The sequence below is a fragment of the Aedes aegypti genome, chromosome 3 (assembly GCF_002204515.2).
Source record: "Aedes aegypti strain LVP_AGWG chromosome 3, AaegL5.0 Primary Assembly, whole genome shotgun sequence".
In the NCBI taxonomy this organism is placed as follows: domain Eukaryota; kingdom Metazoa; phylum Arthropoda; class Insecta; order Diptera; family Culicidae; genus Aedes; species Aedes aegypti.
In genome coordinates, this window is record NC_035109.1 from 23,122,950 (window position 1) to 23,146,953 (window position 24,004).

Consider the following 24,004-nt stretch of genomic DNA (forward strand, 5'->3'; position numbering starts at 1 on the left):
GCTGTAACTGGCTGGAAGCGTATCGCCGGGAAGGAGAACCGTATGCAGTGCCATAAAAAGAACACTCGCTCCGAGACACAATGCAATCAATGGTTTATCGATGCACCGAGGAGTAACTAGAACAAATTCGTGGTCATAATTTCAATTGGGTCCTAAAATTTGTAATAAATTCTTGTTTCTTGTTACTTTAGCAATGTTTTCAGCTCAAATAACGGCTATAACATATTTAAATTTTCATTTTAAAAATTGCTCTCAATATGAATGAATGTTTGACGCTCACTTTGTCGACAAAAATTCCACAGGAGTTTTGGTTTTAGCACTGGGGTTGTTTCTATCATTTTGGAAGGTACACGTATAACAAAATATATATACCCAAAATTCGAGTTTAGAGTGAGGTGGGGCAAAAGTTCGACCTTAGTGGTATAATTAAAGTTTCCAGGAAAACAATAGCAGTTGAAACAAAACAAATACCATACAGCGAACTTTCAACATATTGGCTATAATTTTTCTGAACAAACTTGTGTTAAAATATTTACCCATTTTTAGTTTTAACAGTTTTAACATTGATTGTCTCAACGAACTTTTGCCCCACCGGTGGGGCAAGAGTTCGAATCTAGTGTGGGGCAAAAGTTCGCTGTCTAAAACATAAAATATCGATACTTTTATGACAGACATACTTTATACCAACCGTAAACTTAAATTTGTCGAAAAATACACACTAAATTTTCATAAAAAAAATTTCCCAAAACAGGGTTATACTCAAAAATAGCAGTTTTTCGCAAAACTAAGAGGAAAAGTTTAATTTTGGTGACATTTTTCGCACGATCAGGCAAATTTAGCTAAATTTGAAGATAATATGTGGATTTTAGGCAATTTGCAAATGTTTCCGTGAGTTCATACATGGGTCGAACTTTTGCCCCACTATGGGCCAAAAATTGTTTCCAAGCATTTTTACAAAAACGAATACACCTCCAAGCATTCATATCCCTTATATAGAATATTGAAAAAGATTTTATCTTCATTTGGTTCCATGCAACGAAAGTTTGACCGAAAATTATAAAATTCACGTCAAAAAACAACAAATAGCCATAACTTTTCCAAATGTCAATCAATTTTTATGATATTTGGAGTGAAAGTCTTTTACTTGAATGGAATTCGAGCCACCATGACATTTAGAAGTTTTGTTTTGAATTGAGCTAGAAATCTTAAACAGAAACTCTTGCCCCACTCGAACTTTTGCCCCACTTTACTCTAAACCAAGAAGTGTGACAAAATTTCAAAAACCGTCAAAAAATGTTTCTGGATCTTAAACCAACAAAAATCACTTAAAAATATAGTAAACATGTGTCTCTGATAATGAATCTTCGAGCTGTTTAGTTTTTTTTATAGAATACCTATAAGTAGATGAAAAAACCGAATTGAGTACTATACCATTTAATTCCACTAGAGTTTGTATTCTTTGACAGATACGCGTATTTCGACCTTAACTGTAAGGACAAAAGGGTCATTTGGCCGCGTACTCAAAATTTATAAGCTTGTTTCAACGCTGATGAGTAGAATTTAAAAATGTGTCCCAATGATTGATCAACTATTTAGTTTGTACCGTTTTGTCTCAAACTGATATAACGATTATTTGTATTTCATTTGCTTACATTTTTCCTTCCTTTATAAATAGGATGTTCTTTAAAAACTTAGTTCTCGCATTATTATTGGCTTTGAAGCTTATAACACGTTCATCAAGAGTATTCTTTAAAAAATATTTTTTTCTTTCGACTTCTATCTTATAGGGGGAGATCCCCCAGTACCGGACACTTAAGCCATTAAATTCATAATTAGAAAAATATTGGCTGACAAATTATGGGTGAAATTATGAAAAAATCCACGTGCTCGGCTGGGATTTGAACCCAGGACTCTTGTATGCTAGACGAACGCTTTACCAACCAAGCTACCGAGCCACTTGGTGACCCAATAACTGAGTTGGTCACAAGTTAAGAATTTAAATCCCTACAGACCACGCGGACCCCTTTCATAACCCATATCCATCCATCTCATTTTACTACACACGCGGGAAGAGCGAGTGCGACTGCGATTTATTTTGCCTATCGTACCTACATCGCTTCCACAACAACTGTATTGTGGAAGAGTAAAGATGTGGGAAGGCTATCAACGTGTCGTTCTCACTCAAGTGAAAAACACACAGAAAATACACAGAAAACTTTCAAACCTCAAAGATTAGTAAATTTACAGCGAAACAGAAGGATTTATTTAATCAAAATAGCAGTACTATGTTACGTTTGATGAAATAATGAATCAAAAGTGTGAAACATATAAAAATTATTACAATTAAAAAAAAAAGCACAACCTAAATCTTTTCCTAAAATCAAACACCGGTGCTTTCCATGTTTTGAAATTGTATCACTCAATAACTATTTGAAAGCCTTGGTTTACTTCTGAGCCCAAGGTAACATTATCTAATGTTGCATAGCAGTTTGAAACTTATTTGTGGTAATTAGAACACGTTGACCAGAGAAGATTCTAGAGACACTTTTTCGAAGTCCGTTTTACATCATTTAACAAAAAAAAAGGCCCCCACGAATATCTGTCCCGGGGCCCCTAAATTTGTAAATCCGAATATCATATATAAACTTTGAAATTATAAACTGTTTGTACTCTTTCTAGTATATTATAAAGTATTTCAATACAGCCATTCTATGAAAAACCGATCTAGTGGGTCTCCGAATTCCGTGCAAATTTGCTATTTTGTTCCTTATCCGAAATAAGGATACACGTATTTTTGGATTTTTTGATTAGGGTGACCATTTCCGAAATAGGGTGACCAAAAAATCGCGATTTTGCAAAATTTTTATTTTAAAAAAAATTATAACTTTTGAACCGTTCGATCGATTTTCAATCTTTTTGGACGAAATGAAAGCTAAAGATTTTGACTTTTTAGGAAAAATATAAAATTTCACAAAAATTGTTTTTTTTTACATGAAAAAACTCAATAGTTTCCGTTTTTTCGTGTTTTGAAGGCCTCGGGACCAAAGGGGCTATCGCTGTTCTCATTTTTTCTTGAAAGTTCAGAAAATTTTACATATACTGTCAAATTTTCAGCGATGTATGTTTTTTAGTTATTGAGATATATTTTTTTGAAAATAAAAAATCAGTCATTTTTTATCGGCACACACTGTAGGTCTCAGCGCATTAGATTTGTAATGCTTAAAAAAATTATAACTTTTGAACAGCTTAACCGATTTCCAATCTTTTTGTATGGAATGGAAGCTTAAAATTTCAACTATTCAGACAGTTTACGTAAAATTTTCTGAACTTTTAAAAAAAAATGAGAGCAGCAATAGCCCCTTTGGTCCCGAAGCCTTCAAAACACGAAAAAACGGAAACTATTGAGTTTTTTATGTAAAAATACAAATTTTGTGAAATTTTATATTTTTCCCGTAAAGTCAAAATCTTTAGCTTTCATTTCGTCCAAAAAGATTGAAAATCGGACAAACGGTTCAAAAGTTATAATTTTTTTAAAAATAAAAATTTTGCAAAATCGCGATTTTTCTGGTCACCCTATTTCGGAAATGGTCACCCTAATCAAAAAATCCAAAAATACGTGTATCCTTATTTCGGATAAGGAACAAAATAGCAAATTTGCACGGAATTCGGAGACCCACTAGATCGGTTTTTCATGGAATGGCTGATATATTTGCATCTTTGTAGACCCCTCTGATTGGGGAGTCTGGGTCAAATTTTCCCTTAGACTCCCCAATCAAATCCAGGCTTGTTTTTATAAAATCACATTGAAACAATGTTGGCTAAGTAGTCTTTAGGGAATTATAACGCTAGTTTTTTCCTCGACGTTTCGGTCCGTTTGGGACCTTTTTCAAGGGTTCAATCACTACGGTTTTCCAGTCAAGTCGTCTAGTCATCGAGTCATTTAGTTCATTTCAGATATTCCACATGCAAACAGCACTTCTTTAGAAGAAAAATATGAGTTTTTAAAAACGATTTTTAATTGCAATGTAGATACACCTTTATAATAACAGATTCTTCGCCTGCAGTGCCGTAGCGTGCAGTTGGCACCTGCCAAGGGCGCAAGCCTTAAGGGGGCGCCAAAATGCGTGACGCACGTGGAAGAATTTTTGGAGATACATGTTTAATAAGGACTCCTTTTATATCACAGTCTCGAGAAAAAAAATAATTGTAGACATTAACAAGACAAGTTTAAACAGATTCTGTATCGAATACAACAAAATATATTGGAAGCATCCCACAAAATGTTGAAGGTTTCGTTAATTGACAATTATTTGAAGAAATGTTCAGACCAATAAATCAATTTCACTTAAAATCTCATCGAAATTTTTGATGAAATCCTGAGCACAATTAGAAACAAATCGCGAATAGGATTCTCGGATAATTGTTTAATATTAAACGCAAAGGAATGTAACTGACATTTTGGTCAGTTTTGAGTTAAGTATACTAAAAAAATCTATACTTTTCAAACTTTCCAATGGTGCTTTGAGGTGCTTTTTCCAACCAATAGTAAAAATGCCAAATTTCGTAGAAGGTTGGCTTGCTTTTTTGGTTTTCCATACAGTTTGTATGGAATGAAAAATTGCGGAAAAAACATCAAAGTCGATTCTTTTTAGATTCCCCAAACAAATGTTCCAGATTATCTGACAACAGCTTGACTTTACAAAAATGTTATAAATAGAGTTGTATAAATCCACGCGGAACTCTCTAACTTTTAAGATAGCTTATAAAAACTATCAAAAAACTTGTTTAGGTTGTCGTTAGTTGTAAAAAAAACTTTCACTAGGCTGGTTAGTCGTAAAACGATAAGTAGTATTTTATGAAAGGTTTTATTGATTGGTAACAGAAGATTTTGTTCATTCTCATGCTGCTATGTTTCTAGTTATTATCTAGATATTAAATATCTATAATCTGAGAGATATTTTGGCAATACTTCCTTAGAGCAGAATTCTCTTTTGTTCATTTTGAGTGTTTCCCAAAAATATAACTTCCTCATATTTTGCAAAAATTCTTCGAGCTACTTTCACAAAAATCTTGAAATTAATTTATGATTTAAGGCATAATATTGAAAAAAAAAATAAGGAGTTGGTTTAGAAAATCATCGGAAATTAATGTCAATAAAATGTGGATTATGACGGCAAATGGTATTAAGATTAACTGACAACTTATTTTGAAATATTGACCAAATATATTATATCTGTTCAAAAATGAACGGATCAGCAATGTCTACAATAATGTATTTAAGATTTTTTTCTGAGATTTCAACGATGCTTTTAATTAATAAATACAATAGTTTCTAGGAATTTACTTGTGGTTTATATGGCCATAGTATTGTATAAGCAATTTGTTTAAAGTGAAGATGTATCCAATCCATACCTCAACACTTCTATAGACACTGTTGGATTGGTCATCATAAGCTCAAACGATTGTCTGGTTCTATAGTTTTGTGCTCTTGAAGATTTGAGGTGCTTTCTCGATTCATCTTTACTTTAAAATATCTTCAAGACCAAGGTTATCAGACAGTTCTCCTTTCAAAGAATGTTAAAATATTGTGCTTCTGTACACACACACACAGTCTTACAAATCATTCAATGTATTCTAATTCTTAGTAGATTCTTAAGCTTGATCATGAAGTAGAAGTACTTTCAAATCTCAAAAACTTATGCAAACAGACTCAAGTTGGAAAAGTAAGCAAACTGACTTCATCAATCCTACGTTTTTCGCAGACGACATTCTACACATTCCGCTCAAAACCAACACGATTTTTCACTTTTAGAACGTTTAATTTCAGGATTTACAAAACGGCGTAAGTAAGATTTTCAACTTTCGAAACCTAACCATTACTTTTACCGCTCCGTTGTATGGAGAGACCACGAAACAAAACAAAACACTACTTGAGTCGATTTTTCTTTGAAAAAGTAATGGAGAATTCAATTACTTCTAGGGCAAGATCACAGGTTATGCGAGAAATGTTTAAGGTAAAATAGGACATAACGGGCCAGTTATAACTTTTCTTTTTTCCAGAGTAATAGCATTTATTCTGTCCATTGTATTCGCAAGATGATTCTACGTTTGACAATATTGATTTTAACTGCCGCAATCAGTTGTAAATAGGGCTGTGCATTATGAGGATTTATCGGTGTCGGCGATATCTTGTTGATCCATTATCGGTATCGGCGATATATCGGATTCGACATTATCGATATCGAACCGATATTCGATAATTCTCAAAAAAAAAGATGTTTAGAGCAAAACCGATAATTTCGGCTATATTTAACATCAACTAATGCATTATGGAGTTCATTACATGAACTTTGTAGTGATGCTCTGCCATTTGCAACTGATGTCTAAAATTCCACTGAATCCATTTCATTTATATAAAATAATCAATGAACCTTGTTCTGATTATCGGACATTTTATCGGACAGACAACAGTTTATCGATATCAGAAAAAATCGGGCTGACAGATATCGGATAAAATTGATCCGATAATATCGATATTTGCACAGCCCTAGTTGTAAATACTTCCAAATAAAAAAAAGCACAAATTGGACTCTTCCAATCATTGGAGCTGTGCAATGCGTTATCTTGAAAACCTCTATGAGTGCTGATTATCTTCTATTTTTAGGCAACTATGGCGCCTGCCATGACAGGATGCAGATCATTGAAGGGTGAGGGAGGAATTGATGTTGAATTTAAAACTGGCCCAGTGCAGACCGGAAATACCTCTGCATTTACGCTAGTTCATGCCGGAAGGTATAGTGGTAAGGTAAATTTAAGGTAAAGAGGCTTGGTTAGGAAGGCTTTTGGCTTTTGGTCAGGAAGAATGGAATAGCCGGATATATATATCAACTCGTCGTTCTTATCCTACTCGGCAAGCCTCGTGCTGTAAAAATCATCATTCTGAAACTTGTTCCGTAAACTACTATTTCAGAACTGCAATCAGCCGGCTCTATTAGGTGACATTCTAGGTTCACTTTGCCCACTGTGCAATGGATTATCGACGGACGACGTCGGCGCCGGCATGTGACCTTTATTGCCGCTGCGTCGCAGCCACCGGGGAGCAGCTTTAATTCTCGGAAGCTCCACCTATTCGGTTCTCCATTCTGCATCATTGCTGGTTTGAAATTAGGAAACGCTTCAACTCAAACTTTAAGTTTTTAAAACGATTATCTTATAGTATTTTTTGCAGCAAGTTGCAAAATGAAAATGTTTTCAGCACGAGTCTTACATTTATCAAACGATACACGCCGAGTACTGAAACATCGAGTTTTTCCTGCAAGCATATTTTTTGGCAAATAAGTAAATTGTCGCTATAGTTGAATTATTCCTAGAAGCATCAGTCCTATTTTCACTCAGAATCCCTCACCCGAGTCGAGTTTGGATCGTCCAAGGGATATAAAATCAGAAGCTAGTTGGTTAATTCATTGAGAAATCCAGAGCAATTCGATGGAGGCTCTGAGATATTAATTTCCCAACTCCCAAAACAGAACGTAAAAGTAGGCTGATTGTTTCAATCAGCATAAAATTTTCCTTTCTTCAAGTTGATCTCCGCCTACTTCGATGCATTCTTGTCATTTTTCATCAGAAAATTCATTTTCCATGGTTCGATACTTTTTTCCATATCTACTTGGATTACTTTTCGCCGGCCACATTTATTAACTTCGAAGAGATTGTGCTTATCTGAATCTCTAGCTGTATCATCGTAGTTCGGAGAATCTCCCTTACACGGATGTGAACCACTCTCAGTAGAATCATATAGAAACAATACACGAATGGTGTGAGTAGGGGGCATAACCAAACTACTGGCGGTTCCACCAGAAATATAGGCTGGTATGGGCCCATAAATGGGTAAGCCGATAATTGAATTTACATAACCTCGAAAGATCCGACGACAGAGAGAGTGAACGAAATGACGCCCAAGAGGGCAATCGGAATATGGGTCGGGCAAAGGAGTGGAGAACGAAATTAAGTCATTAGCAAACATTTATTGAGTGTCCTATCGCGATGTGACGTGGTGCGATGGAGTGGTTGTGGTTTTTGTCCTCCGTTGATACGGATAATTCATGGGAACTGTGTTGCGTGTTCGCTGGAAGAGGATTGTTACCCGCGTTCGCGTTGAATAGTGTAGCGAGATTTAAATGGCATAAATCGTTGAGTATTTCAATAATTATTATTGCTTTTCAGAAGAAGTTTTCCGTTTTCACGGTTTCACCGTGTCTGTTAAATGACTGATTCGAGGAGTTGTCCCATCAATTCAAATTGAACAAACTCTCTCCCACAATTGTAACGCCTTCCATGGCCAACTCGATTCAATGGCGTCTCACATCCCCTCCGCTCAGTGATGTGTGATTCATCGAGCGCGATACGTGTGAAATTATTCCACACGTGACACTGATGATTGTTCCTCGCTGGATTAACAACCTCGCCGACCAATTCAGCAATCGGCTTGCGCATCACGCGTCGGCTATCAAGCGTAACGCAGAATGCAATTATAAAATGCAAATAGGCCCCTTGCAACTGTCAACGCAACACACCGGCAAATGTCAAGCCCCCTGGCAAGGGGTGTGTCACGCTCCGCAATAACACAGAAATTCGCAACGCTGATACGGATCTCGGCTGGCAGATGGCGACGTTTTACGTTTGCCAGGGAAGGAGGCACATCAACATTGACCCTAATACGTGCCATATAAATCAAATTCCATAAATAGTGGCGGCCGCAGAACATTATCGCTGGCGCTGCTCCGGTGGCTGCGAAGCGCACCAACTGACAGCTCGCGAGAGGGGCAAGACACTCTACACAGCTGGATGAAATTAAATTGAATTGAATAAAATGGAAAAAGAAAAGCTAAATGAATCAACGCGCGAACGAAAAGTATTGCGAACGCAATTTTAAATATCACAGTAAATCACGATCACGACGACTTTGTCGGCTTTGTCACGACGCGCGCGGAATGAGTTTCGCTGATGCGTCGTTTTTTTATTTTTTGGTCAAGCCAGATTCAGCCGCCCGCAGCGGCCTACTACGAATCCAAACAATAACAAAAGGAGGAGGCGTCGCCACCGCCTTCGACTCTACCGCGCCGCCGGTCGTCATCGTTACCGCCTCCATATAGAACAGGTGAGAGAGATCCAACCACATCCGGTTCGCCCATACGTTACTGTAGTATAGTAGCAAGCCGTCGAATGACAGAGGCGATGGCGTCGGGATGGGAACCATCATCATTATCATTAAATAAACGATATAATTTATAATTACGATCGGCTCGGAGGAAATTGAATAAATTGAATACACGCTCCCATACAAACACATACGCATACATACTCAATACGTTGATCGTCGCTGGACGCCATCGGCGGAATACGCTTTTATTTTATTTGCAAACAAACGGGGAAACAGTTCCACCTAGCGTAGCGTGCACACAGCGAAGGCGACAAGAAGCCGCCGGGCGGACGGAGGAGACACTAATTAACTTTGACATTGAAAAATCCAGCTGAGGTGATGTGCTGGGCCGCCGCCGTCACTAACTTACTCACGCATACACTGGCGAGCCCCTCGATTACACAATGCGCATCGGCAAAGAGCGCATAGTAGGCGTGCGATTGTTAGCCGATACGGTACAATGTACAACGTAGAACATTTCTTGCTTCTGCAAGAAAGCTTGTCAAGCTTCTCAACGGAAACTTTTCAAGCTTTTGAAAGGAAGCTTTTCGAGCTTCTGAAAGGAAGACTTCAAAGCTTCTGAAAGGAAGCTTTTCAAGCTACTGAAAGGAAGCTTTTTCAAACTTCTTAGAGGAAGCTTTTTAAAGCTTCTCAAAGGAATCTTTTTCAAGCTTCTCAAAGGAAACTTTTTCAAGCTTCTGAGAGGAAGGTTTTCAAGCTTCTGAAAGAAAGCCTTTCAAGCTTCTGAAAGGAAGCTTTTCAAGCTTCTGAAGGAAAGCTTTCAAGCTACTTAAAGGAAGTTTCAAGCTTCTGATAGAAAGCTTTACAAGCTTCCAAAAGGAAGCTTTCAAGCTTCTAAAAAAAGCTTTCAAGCTTCTAAAAGAAGCTTTCAAGTTTCTGAAAGGAAGCTTTCGAGCTTCTGAAAGGAAGCTTTCGAGCTTCTGAAAGAAAGCTTTCGAGCTTCTGGAAGGAAGCTTTCAAGCTTCTGAAAGGAAGCTTTCGAGCTTCTGAAAGGAATTTTTCAAACTTCTAAGAGAAAGCTTTTAAGGTTCTGAAAGGAAGCTTTCAAGCTTCTGAAAGAAAGCTCTCAAGCTTCTGAAAGGAAGCTTTTCAAGCTTCTTAAAGAAAACTTTCAAGCTTCTGAAACGAAGTTTTCAAGCTTCTGAAACAAAGCTTTCAGGCTTCTGAAACGAAGCTTCCAAGCTTCTGAAACGAAGCTTTCAAGCTTCTAAAATGAAGCATTCAAGCTTCTGAAAGGAAGATTTTCAAGCTTCTGAAGAGAAGCTTTTTAAGCTTCTCAAACGAAGTTTTCAGACTTCTGAAAGGAAGCTTTCAAACTTCTGAAAGGAAGCTTACAAACTTCTGAAAGCAAGCTTTCGAGCTTCTGAAAGGAACCTTTCGAGCTTCTGCAAGAACCCTTTAAAGCTTCTGAATGGAAGCTTTCGAGCTTCTGAAAGAGAGCTTTTAAGCTTCTGAAAGGAAGCTTTTAAGCTTCTGAAAGGGAACTTTTCAAGCTTCTGAAAGAAAGCATTTCAAGCTTCTCAAACGAAGCTGTCAAGCTTCAGAAGTTTTTAGACTTCTGAAAGGAAGCTTTCAAACTTCGGAAAGGAAGCTTCTAATGTTCTTAAAGGAAGCTTTCAAGCTTCTGAAAGGAAGCTTTCAAGCTTCTGAAAGAAAGCTCTCAAGCTTCTGAAAGGAAGCTTTCAAGCTGCTTAAAGAAAACTTTCAGGCTTCTGAAAGGAAGCTTTCGAGCTTCTGAAACAAAGTTTTCAAGCTTCTGAAACAAAGCGTTCAAGCTTTTGAAACGAATCTTTCAAGCTTCTGAAATGCAGCTTTCAAACTTCTGAAAGGAAGCTTTACAAGCTTCTGAAAGGAAGCTTTTCAAGCTTCTGAAAAGAAGCTTCACAAGATTCTGAAAGAAAGCTTCTGTAAGGAAGCTTTCAAGCTTCTGAATGGAAGCTTTCAAGCTTCTGAAAGGAAGCTTTCAAGCTTCTGAAAGGAAACTTTCATGCTTCTGGAAGGAAGCTTTTCAAGCTTCTGAAACGAAACTTTCAAGCTTCTGAAAGGAAGCTTTTCAAGCTTTTGAAAGAAAGCTTTCCAAGCTTCTGAAAAGAAGCTTTCCAAGCTTCTGAAAAGAAGCTTTCAAGCTTCTGAAAAGAAGCTTTCAAGCTTCTGAAAAGAAGCTTTCAAGCTTCTGAAAAGAAGCTTTCAAGCTTCTGAAGAGAAGCTTTCAAGCTTCTGAAACGAGGCTTATCAAGCTTCTGAAACGAGGCTTCTGAAAGAAAGCCTTTCAAGCTTCTGAAAGGAAGCTTTTCAAGCTTCTGAAGGAAAGCTTTCAAGCTTCTGTAAGGAAGATTTCCAAGCTACTTAAAGGAAGTTTCAAACTTCTGATAGAAAGCTTTACAAGCTTCCAAAAGGAAGCTTTCAAGCTTCTAAAAAAAAGCTTTCAAGCTTCTAAAAGAAGCGTTCAAGCTTCTGAAACGAAACGTTCAAGTTTCTGAAAGAAAGCTTTCAAGCTTCTGAAACGAGGCTTATCAAGCTTCTGAAACGAGGCTCATCAAGCTTCAGAAATAAGGCTTATCAAGCTTCTGAAATGAGGCTTATCAAGCTTCTGAGAGGAAGCTTTTCAAGCTTCTGAAAGAAAGCTTTTCAAGCTTCTGAAAGGAAGCTTTTATAGTTTATGAAAGTAAGCTTCACAAGATTCTGAAAAGAAGCTTCACAAGCTTCTGAAAGGAAGCTTCACAAGCTTCTGAAAGGAAGCTTCCAAGCTTCTGAAAGGAAGCTTCCAAGCTTCTGAAAGGAAGCTACACAAGCTTCTGAAAGGAAGCTTTACAAGCTTCTGAAAGGAAGCTCTACAAGCTTCTAGAAGGAAGTTTAACAAGCTTCTGGAAGGAAGCTTTCAAGCTTCAGCATGAAAGCTTTCAAGCTTCTGCAAGGAAGCTTTCAAGGTTTTGAAAGGAAGCTTTCAAGTTTCTGAAAGCAAAACTTCACAAGCTTCTGAAAGGAAGCTACACAAGCTTCTGAAAGGAAGCTTCACAATCTTCTGAAAGGGAGCTTCACAAGCTTCTGAAAGGAAGCTTCACAAGCTTCTGGAAGGAAGTTTTACAAGCTTCTGGAAGGGAGCTTTCAAGCTTCTGCAAAAAGCTTTCAAGCTCCTGCAAGGAAGCTTTCAAGCTTTTGAAAGGAAGCTTTCAAGATTCTGAAAGGAAACTTCACAAGCTTCTGAAAAAAAGCTTCACAAGCTTCTGGAAGGAAGTTTTACAAGCTTCTGGAAGGGAGCTTTCAAGCTTCTGCAAAAAGCTTTCAAGCTCCTGCAAGGAAGCTTTCAAGCTTTTGAAAGGAAGCTTTCAAGATTCTGAAAGGAAACTTCACAAGCTTCTGAAAAAAAGCTTCACAAGCTTCTGAAAAGAAACTTCACAAGCTTCTGAAAGGGAGCTTCACAAGCTTCTGAAAGCAAGCTACACAAGCTTCTGAAAGGAAGGTACACAAGCTTCTGAAAGGAAGCTTCACAAGCTTCTGAAAGGAAGCTTCACATTCTTTGGAAAGGAAGCTTTTCATGCTTCTGAGAGGAAGCTTCACAAGCTTCTGAAAGGAAGCTTTACAAGCTTCTGGAAGGAAGCTTTCAAGCTTCTGAAAGGAAACTTTCAATCTTCTGAAAGAAAGCTTTTCAAGCTTCTGAAAGGAAGCTTCACAAGCTTCTGAAAGGAAGCTTCACAAGCTTCTGAAAGGAAGCTTCACAAGCTTCTGAAAGGAAGCTTCACAAGCTTCTGAAAGAAAGCTTTACAAGCTTCTGAAAGGAAGCTTTACAAGCTTCTGAAAGAAAGCTCTACAAGCTTCTGGAAGGAAGTTTTACAAGCTTCTGGAAGGAAGCTTTCAAGCTTCTGCAAGGAAGCTTTCAAACTTTTGAAAGGAAGCTTCACAAGCTTCTGAAAAGAAGCTTCACAAGCTTCTGAAAGGAAGCTTCACAAGCTTCTGAAAGGAAGCTTCACAAGCTTCTGAAAGGAAGCTTCCAAGCTTCTGAAAGGAAGGTATACAAGCTTCTGAAAGGAAGCTTCACATGCTTCTGAAAGCAAGCTTTCAAGCTTCTGAAAGGAAGCTTCCAAACTTCTGAAAGGAAGCTTTTCAAGCTTCTTAAAGGAAGCTTATCAAGCTTCTGAAAGGAAGCTTATCAAGCTTCTGAAAGGAAGCTTATCAAGCTTCTGAAAGGAAGCTTATCAAGCTTCTGAAAGGAAGCTTATCAAGCTTCTAAAAGGAAGCTTATCAAGCTTCTGAAAGGAAGCTTCACAAGCTTCTGAAAGGAAGCTTTACAATCTTCTGAAAGGGAGCTTCACAAGCTTCTGATAGGAAGCTTTTCAAGCTTATGAAATAATGCTCTTCAAGCTTCTGAAAAAAAGCTTTTCAAATTTCTGAAAAGAAGCTTGATTCTTAAAGGAAGCTTTTCAAACTTCTGAAAGGAAGTTTTTCAAGCTTCTGAGCAAGAAGGTTTTTAGCAAAGCGAAAAGATATTCAGATTTTTAAGTTTCTCTTAAGCTCTCTAAGTTTCTGAGCGAAAAGATTTTCACACAGGATCTTTGCTAGCTTCTTCAAAGAAATTTTTTATGTTTCTGAAAGGAAGCCACTGAAGGTTTTAAGCAAGAGACATTTTAAGATTTTGAGGAGGAGGCTTTTAAAACTTCTAAATGAGAAACTTTTTAAGATCTGAGCGGGAAGCTTTTAAAGCTTCTGAGCCGAAAGGTTTTAGAGTTCTAGAGAGAAACACTTTTGAGTCGAAAGGTATTAATGCTTCTGAGCGGGAAGCTGTTAAGTTTGTGAGTGGACAGCTTTTCAAGAAAGAGGCTTCTAAAGCGTTTGAGCTGGAAGCTTTTAAAGCTTCATAGTAAGAAGCTTATGAAGTGATCAACAAGTAGCTTTTTAAGTTAAGTAAAGTTTAAAACATCTGAGCTGAAAGTTTTTCAAGTTGCAGAGCGGCAAGCTTTTGAGTCAAAAGGTTCTATGCTCCTGAGCGGGAAGCTCGTATGCTTTTGAGAGAAAGCTTTTCAAGCTTCTGAGAGAAAGATATTCAAGCTTCTGAGAAGGTTTTCAAACTTCTATGAGGGACCTTTTTCGTCGACCTTCCTTAGTAACCCTGTCACATAGAGTGACAACTGTTGAAAAACTCGAGTGACAGAGCTGCGTCGAGCGATTTTTTGGTCGACAGTGACTCATGTCGAGTCATTTTCAATCGTCTCGACTTATAAAACAGACCTCTTAGTTCTAATTCTAGTATTCATTTTTTTTTCTCTTATATATCATCACAACCAATAGGACTTTTCTTTTGACATCTCCGCGTATTTTTAAATCTACTAAAGATCTATTCATATGCTTTTTCATGAGACGGCAGTTCGTCTATGGAAATGACAGTAACTGTCATGAAATGACAGTAAATAACAAGCGTGTGCTAGAATAAGAGCGTAAGTCGCATGATCGATTTCTCTTCATCGATCCTCTTTTCTTTTTCACCTCAGAGCGCTTGGCAGCGATGCAATCTTGCGTCCTGAGTTGAAAAAATGCTGACAAACCCGCATCTTTTCACCTTTATTTACAGAAGAGAGGATCGTTGAAGAGAAATCGATCGTGCGACTTGCGCCCTTATTCTAGCACACGCTTGAGTTGCGTGTATGCACCATCTAGTGAAAACCAGGCATTGCAGAATTCGTTCTTTTTTTTATTTTGAAGCACGATCGAAGCAAGCGAAGAAAAACATCCCATCTGTATCGATCCATGAACGGCAATGTTACGCAAGTTGTAACAAGCTTGATGAATGACAGCAGCGAACAAGAGCCCCGAAGAGAAGAGAGAGTGAAGATTAATCCCATTTCTCTCGATTATTTACCATTGAGAGTAGGTGTTTTATATGTCTATGATTGTACCCTCCTGCTGTTATCTTCCCGATCAAATTTGAGCTGTAGCAGAAGATGATAAACCGACTCTCGTGATGTGCAGTGGATCATGATTGTTACAGAGAGCGTGAGAGATGTAAATAAACGCATGAACGGACCTGTACATGAAAGCCTTTTCACCGGCCTACCATTTTCTGAGAAGAACTGTCCAAAGGCTTGTGAAAAGTACTGGGACATTGCAAAATAATCACTTTACCGTCTCACATCTCCAAGAGACAATTCTGACAGTTCCACCCCTTATATGCCAATTATCACCGCAATCGTCCGGTCAAGTCAGCAAGAATCTGCGAACAGAGCTGAAAAAGGCTTGCAAATCAACCGTGCATGGAAATCATTAATCGCACATTAGTGCACACTCCTCTGTTTACTCGGCTCATTAGGCGTTATCATCGTGCGCGGCTGTCATTAGTCGTCGTCTGTCCTCGCACACGCTTGTCGTCCATTCATTCTTTCTCGGAGTTGTAAGGAGCGTTATCTCTGCGGCAACAACCGCGCGACTAGGTAAATAGATCAGAGCTGTTGCACCTTTTTCTCGGAAAGGGCCTATCTACCGTTTGTTTGTTGTGAGAGCGCGATAAGCGGTGTGGGAAATGTGATTGCTTTGGAAACAATTGCGATAAAATCGGTGTGTGTGAGGAGCGTCGCCGACTAAATGGTTAATTACTTACATCAACCCGATGGCGAACACTACTGAGGTTGCGGCACTCGCGGTAATGAAATCCGATTGATTGATCGATCATTGTTTACTCATCGTGCTGCGAGTTGAACTTTGGCTTCGCTTTTTAACGGCTTTCGTCAAGACTGGACGGGCTTCGTTAAATGTAGAATTCAGGCGGTAAAAATTTATTTTTATGAGTAAACCACAACATTGTACTGCCCTTTCCCAGTTTTTAGTGTTTTTGCGCAACGATGACAATGAGCTCGGACTCTATATTTTCCGCTCGGTATTATTGAGCGCATAATCTTGATTGAGTTTTATGGTCACATTTGCTGCTACTGTGCAACAACAAAGTAGGCCGTACAGCGAACGAAAGTCAGCCAAATTGAATACAAACCGAAAAACAATCCACCCAGTAGGCCGGTCGAGCAGAAGCCTTTTAATTAGCTCTCTGAACGAATCTAATCACGATCGCGATCACCGCTTCTGACCTTCCCCTTGGGATCCGAAGCGACCGACACGTACTCTCATCTGTCATGACCGTCATCATGACAGACGAACGAGAGGCGGTTCGTATCGTTAAAAATTTAACGATCCGTCAGATCGCACCACAATTGAGCGCCGCCTCGTCCAATTTCGCATTCAAAGCGCAACAATTGGACGATCACGCGTCCGCCGCTGATCACGCTGCAGGCTTTCATAGACCATGACACGACTTCTCTACGATTCTCGGATTCACGAATGTGCGAATTATAGTAAACCGAAACAATAGATATCACGCTTCTTCGTTGTTTGCGATGCGATGCATTCGACGAAGAAGAATAGTTGAACACCTGTTCACCTTCTTGGCTCGCGAACACGAACTTGCGAACAAAAGGAAGAAGCGTGAGAACCGACGCGAAAGCCTAGTTGGTTTCGATCAAAGTCAGCGTCTCCTTGGATGCGATGCGATCGTCAATAAATCCTTCGTTGGCTGCAGTGCGAGAACAATGCTCAGCTGAGGGCGATAATCTTGCAAAAAAAAACTTAACGAAGAACGTCGTGCAGCGAACGCTGCATGAAAAAATGAGGTTAGAAATTAATAACTGTCGGAAAATAGTCAAACGTGTTGACACCCAGCCTGCTGCGTCCCTCTTTGCGTTGTTGTAGTCAATTTTTCATCCATTCGCTGCGTGCATGTTACGAGGCAGACATTCGGTAGCCGAGAGGAAAAACCCAACGCAAAAAAGGGTGTCACCTCCCGAGGGCACCCCACCATCCAACTGGATGAAAAACGAGCCGACTGTCAAACTTGACGACCACGACAGGGCGTTTGGGAATCAGCAAGGGTTGCGGGGAAAACGATTTCTCAATTTTCAAACAGCGGCGAACGATCGTCGGTCACAATTTGACGAACTCTTTCGGCGCACACATGTGGCAGCAGCGATGACGAACACATGTTTGCAATAAATTTCTGACGTTCGAACGAATTAGTTTGAACGACATCGACCAACAACCGATGACCGTTCCGTACGCAGCCAATTGAAACTGTCACCCATCGCCGCCGCCACCATGACAAGCTTTTGAAAAAATATTTTTTTTTCGAGAAATTACGCTCCACTAACATTAATGTTTGATTTTTTTTTTCTTCCACGTTTTTCAGGTTAGTTGAGAGTAACCCCGCGGGACCGAATTCGCTCAACCAGGAGAAAACGGACACGTAAGTTCAATTTGGCCCGACCATTCATCATCGCGCGCCAACAGTTCGCAAAAACACTATGGGTGCATCTTCTCTCGGAGGAAATAAAAATTACCGCACAGCTGCTAAAAAGCCGTCATAAATAACGGCGAAAATATGATCTTTCGTTAAGAAACTTTTTGACAGTCTTCAAGTGCCGTCCCCTTATTGCTTTCCGGTTTTTATTTCCCTCTGCCTTTTTATTGCGCTGTTTTTCCTCATTTTACTCATCTTTTCGCAACGAATTCCCAAAACATTATTTACTTGTTTTGACGTTTATTAATCGCTCGCTGCGTGGTTTCCGAAACATAATATCCTCGGGCAAGCGAGTGAATAAAGTGAACGATCGCATTCCATTCTTTTTGGTGGCTCCTGGCGACGACATTTTCGAAAAATGAGCAACGCCGAAAGTCAAAACCAATCACCACACAACTGTCATCCGTCGTCATGGTGACGCAAAAGTGCGCAGCCAAAGTGGGGTTTTAGCCTTGTTGGAAGTAGAAACAAGTAATAAATACTATTCAGATCGTAATATCTGAGCAATGTGACAAGACAAACGATCAAACTATGCTTTCCCTGTCAAAATTACTTCAGCGATATTCTGCTGGCAACCAAAGCAAATTCCATAACGGTTTGTAACGCCTGCAATGTAAATCAAATGGAACTGTCAGACAAATGGTAGGAGGCTCTCAAATTTCGGCCATACAGAACTCATATAGACGCTACCAATGTTATTAACTGGGAGTTTTCTTTGACAATAGGGTCCTAAAGCCATGTCCCAATTTTCGTACCAAACGGTTAAGTTTAGGCCGAAAAAAAATGTTTGGCCATTTTTTAATTGTTTGTCGATGGATTAAGGTGAAGATGGATTGAAGCCAAACTTCCAATTTTCAAGAGCACGGATCTTGAGAAACGATCACCCATTTGAGCTGAAAACTTAATCGATTGGTCACCACCAGCTAGTGATCAATTGATTAGGTTTTCAGCCTGAACGGATGTTCGGTTCTCCAGATTCGTGCTCTTGAAAATTTGAGGTTTGGCTTGGATTCACCTCAAGGCTCCTTTTTTGTGATTGTCACATCCCTTGGATTAAACTCAAGTTTTGTGTGTATTTTCTGTCAGGTGGAATGTCAGATAGTAATAACCCCAGTAATGTTAAAAAGTTGAACCATTATGACGTTTTTGTCGAGTAGCAAGAACACGTGCTATCGTGTTATTTCATAAAAACAAGATTTTATCAAACATTTTAGGACCCTATTGTCCATTTTTGCATTCGTGAATCGTGTGGCAAGCACTCGGAGATATTTATGCCCTCGGGAAAGTTTTCAATTGAAAAATATCCTCCTCGATCGACGAGATTTGAGCCTACCATCCTCAGTTTGGTCTTGCTGATTAGCTTTACGTTTACCGCTATGGCTGTTTGGACCACATCGAACAGATTGATATAGATCTGTAGGAATTCAAAACAGCGGGTTTCCTAACACAATCTTTCAAAAAATAGCATAGCATAGCATAGACTGACTGTACATGTCAATGGTTACTACTCCGTGATTGATCGGAACTGGTAAGAATTGCACTACGATCCAAATGAATAAGGGATGGGAGTTTCCGCTTACTCTCGAAGTGCAATTTTAGCAGATCTAATATTATTGATCAATAACGGCGCCGGCCAAGTCCTTACAGTCAGTTGGGATGGGGAAGGAATGTTAGGGTGTAATGATTGTTGCTTCTAGAGACCGAGAATACCTCTGCATCTCCACAATCACCACGGGAAGGGTGTTTATTAGTGAGGGAGGAAAAGATCTGGGAGTCACCTCTGGTCGGTGATGCGATCCATGGACAAGGAGGAAATATACGACTTATATTTAAAGCTAGTTTTGTATTTTTGTCTCGAGAAGTTTTTATTAATGACGAAAACTGAAAATTACATGTATATATTTTAAATTATATGAAACATGAATAATGCCGACTCTTGTAGTGACGAACCATACATAGTTTGTTTGAAAATTACATATGAGTATTACTGAGCATTTTGTCTCGATATGGTAGAAGTTTTAGAAGATACGTCAACATTCACAATGTCGAACAATTCAAAAGATAATTTTTAATAATGTCAAAAAGAAAAAAATATATGTATATTGAAATTGTATAAGAAAAAAAAGCATAATGCCGACATTTATAGTGACGAACCATACAAAGTTTGTTTTAATATTACATAAAAGTTACGCTTTCAAGAAAAAATGTATTATCATAAGCATGAAACGAACTCACCAGTTGGTAATCCATTCTCGATTGAACACAAAACTGACACTGACAGCAAAACTTCTTGGCGTCCCGACAACAAACCGTCTTGCTTGTGCCTTCCCAAATACCAACCCAGCAAGACGCTCCAAAACAGGAAAAAAAAAATCTCCGGCGACGAAAACACGCGCGAAACCGTGAGCAAAATCTATCGCATGACGCAAAACCGAACTGTCCTGCTTGGGCTTCACGAAGCACTCTTGTGAAATAATCGCTATTTAACTGAAATTCAAAAATGTTGACATTCACCATTGGCGTCGATAGGGTGGGTTATACGACCGGAGGGATGACAATCTATCTTCTATATAAATAAAAATTGAATGGTGACATACAAACGAAATAGCTTGAGAATGGAAGAAACGGATAGACGTAAGTTATCTACTGTTGCACTCGACAAGGGATGCGACGTGATCGTGCGAAGAAAAAATAGGAAAAGTCTCCGGAATAATCGGAAATACTGGAGAAGAATAGTGTGACATTTTGTATGGGGGATCACATGACGTTTTACAACAGCCTAATTGATGGCAAGCCGAAGTTTGCCGGGACCACTAGTATACAAATACAATGGAAGTGCTCTTATAAGCTAAGAAGCAGACTTTGTTTAAATGGGGGCATAATGTCAAGAAGAAAGTTATTTCGTTGGAGCGATGGGAATGTCAATGATATTAAAAATGAAGCTCCTTGATTGATTGGTGAGCTCGTTCCATATTTTAATACTATTTTAGACAGAATAGTGTATTGTGTTTCTTTTGAGATTAAGAGCACAAAATAGTTGAGTTTAAGGCCCAAGTTAAAAGTAAACAAATTTAAAACCGTCCAGAGGACCGGAATTTTTTGTCCAGGAATTCCTATTTTTGGAGATTTCTTAAGAAATTTATCCGGTTTTTTTTTCAGCGAAATAATTGGAAGATTTCCTCAAGGAATTTCTCTAGGGATTTGCACCAGGAATTTTTCCGAGGATTTCCTCCTGGAATTCCATAGGGGATTTCCGCCAGGAATTCCATAGGGGATTTCCGCCAGGAATTCCATAGGGGATTTCCACCAGGAATTCCATAGGGGATTTCCGCCAGGAATTCCATAGGGGATTTCCGCCAGGAATTCCATAGGGGATTTCCGCCAGGAATTCCATAGGGGATTTCCGCCAGGAATTCCATAGGGGATTTCCGCCAGGAATTTCAAGGGTTCCTCCGGGGATGTCTTCCAAGAACTCCTCTAGAAATCTTCTCCAGGAATTCCACAGGGCATTCCTAAAAGCAATTCCTCCGGGGATTTCGTTCAAAAATTCTTCTAGGAATTTCGCCCAGAAATCATTCCGGGGCTTTCCTCCAGGAATTACTCCGGAGATTTCCTCCAGAAATTTCTCCGGTGATTTCCTTCAGAAAATGCTCCGGAAATTATCGCCAGAAATATTTTCGGGGATTTGGTTGAGGAATTCCACCGATGATTTCCTATAGAAACTACTATGGCGATTTGCTCCAGGAATTCCTCCGGGGATTTACTCCAGAATTTTTTTTTTCTTAAAATTCCTATGGGGATTTCTCCCAATAACGCCTCCGGGGATTTCTCCCAAGAACTCCTCCGGGGATTTCGTCCAGGAATTCTTCCGGAGATATTTTCAGAGAATCTATCCGGAGATCTTCCAAAAATTTCTCTGGCGATTTGCACTATGAATTTCTCCGGGATTCCCTTCAGGAATTCTTCCGGTGATTTCAAAGATTCTTCCCAAGAATTCATCCGGGGATTTTCTCCAGGAATTTATAATAGCAATCCCCCCGGGGATTTCGTCCAGAAATTCTTCCGGACTTTCACTGCAGAATTTTTTACTAGAATTCCCCCAAAGTTGCACTAGGCATTCCTCCATAAATTACTTGCAAATAACTCCAAGATTAGCTTCGAAGATTCTCCAGGAATTCCTTCGGAGATTCTCCAGAAATTCCTTCGAAGTTTCTCTAGGAATTCTTTCGGAGTTCCTTCAGGAATTCTTTCGGAAATTTTGCTAGTAATTGCTTCGGAGATCCTCCGAGAATTCTACTATAGTTACTACGGGAATTCCTCCGCAGCTCCTCCAGAAAATCCTCCTGAGTTCATCCAAAAATTCCTCCGGAATTCTTTCAGAAATTCTTCCGGATTTTATTCAGCATGCTTCCGAAGATCCTTCAGAGTTTCACCGAGAATTCCTTTGAATTTTCTTTGTAGTTCCTTTTGGAAGGTTTCCGTGTTTCTTTCAAGAAATCAGGATTTTTTTTCGAATTTCTCCCTTGAATTCCTCCGTAATTGGCTTGTTTGGGGGTATCTAGTTTCTTGCATATTCCGAATTAACGTGAAAAATTGAAATAAAATCCAAAGTTTCACCATTTTCCGTGACCTGGAACTATGTTTAGAACACATTCGAAGTTAATGTGGAAATCACTTTTGAATCACCGCTCGGCACATTTTACTTTGGGACGAGCTGTCATTATGCAAAATGAAATGTCATTGAGTGGACCGAATGAAATCTTTTATAATCATTACCTATATCAAAATTAAGATATTAAAGTGCAATAAAATCGTGTTACACTTAGAAACTTGCTCTTTCGATCAAGCTACAAAATACTGTAAATTTTTCAACACAAAACAACCCAATTCCTCCAGTAATTCTTACGGAGTTCCTTCTGAAATTTCTCCGGAGTTCCTCCAGACGTCCTCTGGGAAATCTTCCAGAGTTTCGCCGAAAATTCCGTCAGAGTTACTCCGGGCATTCTTCCAAGAATTTCTTCAGAGTTATTCCAGGATTTGCTTCGGGATTTATTCAGGAATTCCTTCGGTGGTTCTCCAGGTATTCCTTCGGAGTTTCTCCAGGGCTTCTATCGGAGTTTTTGTAGAAATTCCTCCAGGAATTCTTTCAACTTGTTGCCGGGAATTCCTTCGGATTCTAATGTGGACGTAATGCCGAAACGCAGGTGTATTATTTGGAGGTTGGGAAATCTGGCGGCCATCTTGGATTTCGACGCCATCTTGGATTTTAGCAGTTGAATAATTTTTTACCATCTTAGCTCTCATCATGTTGAATTATGAGGCTCCGTTAAAAAAAAACAATCAGATTCTATCTTATCTTATCTCAGCTGTTCATTTCTATCAATGGTTTTAGACCAAATAAATGAAAGAATTAATGCTATTCTTCAACTCGAAGATATGCAGAAGAATCATTCAGGTAGCAAATAAGTGTTAAAAAATCCTATTTGATTAATTGTTTTTAAAGCTAGTTAAGCTGAGGGGCTGGCTCTGTTCCAGTAGGGACGTAACGTCAGGAAAAAGAAGAACAAGAAGAAGAAAAAGTGTAACGGTAGCATTATAATTCATCATGTTGAGTGCTAACAAGGTGAGAATTCTTTCTACTACTTAAAACCAAGATGGCGTCAAAATCCAAGATGGCCGCCACATGTTTTCACTCAAAATAATACTCCTATTTTTCATCTATCTCAAATAATACACCAACGATTGAAAACTTGTTTCCTTGTTGTACAAAAAATGATATTTACATTGATTGCAAACGTCATATACGTCAAAATAGTAGAACATGATTTAGAAAATCGTTTATATCATAGGGTAAATACCATTGCTCACCTAGTTTCTGTAGCCTATCTTACGCAATTTTTCCTCAGCTTTCTGATGGTGATCTTAGAATTTAAAACTAGCGGTGCGCTAATGGTGAAAAAACGATTTTTCTAACAAAATTCAAGATGGCGGCCGAATTCAAAATGGCCGCCAATATATTTTTAAGTTTAAATGAAAGCTATATCCTTTCTCTATACGATGCCACTAAGTTTGCAATGTGTTCCAAGCGAAATATGAGACATATCCCGTGAAGAAATACCCAAGATTTATCAAAAAATGGGCTTTTTTGCAAACTGTTCAGCTAGCTGGCGTACGAGGGGTCCACCAATTTGAGAAAACCGAAAGGACCACCCTTAAGTTTTATCGAAAACTAGCGAACAGTGACATAAAATTGGAATTCTAACGATGGGTGCCGATGGCAGCCTGGTTTCAGCAAGAATTGCTCATTGAAAAATATCCTCCTCGATCGACGAGATTTGAGCCTACCATCCTCAGTTTGGTCTTGCTGATTAGCTTTACGTTTACCGCTATGGCTGTTTGGACCACATCGAACTTATTGATATAGATCTGTAGGAATTCAAAAAAGCGGGTTTCCT

At 39.0% G+C, this 24,004-nt stretch overlaps 1 protein-coding gene across 2 annotated transcripts in view; it reads left to right on the forward strand.

The window, feature by feature from the left end:
• Nucleotides 1-24,004, forward strand: part of LOC5571956 (activating transcription factor 3) — a 246,391-nt gene that overhangs the window by 84,259 nt on the left and 138,128 nt on the right. Inside the window, exon 3 of one of the 2 annotated variants that reach the window (XM_021853490.1) lies at nt 17,439-17,495. The exons of the other annotated variant lie outside the window; for it this stretch is intronic. The gene's annotated coding sequence lies outside the window, so the exon portion shown is untranslated. The remainder of the gene's footprint in view (nt 1-17,438; nt 17,496-24,004) is intronic. 2 annotated transcript variants of the gene reach the window in all.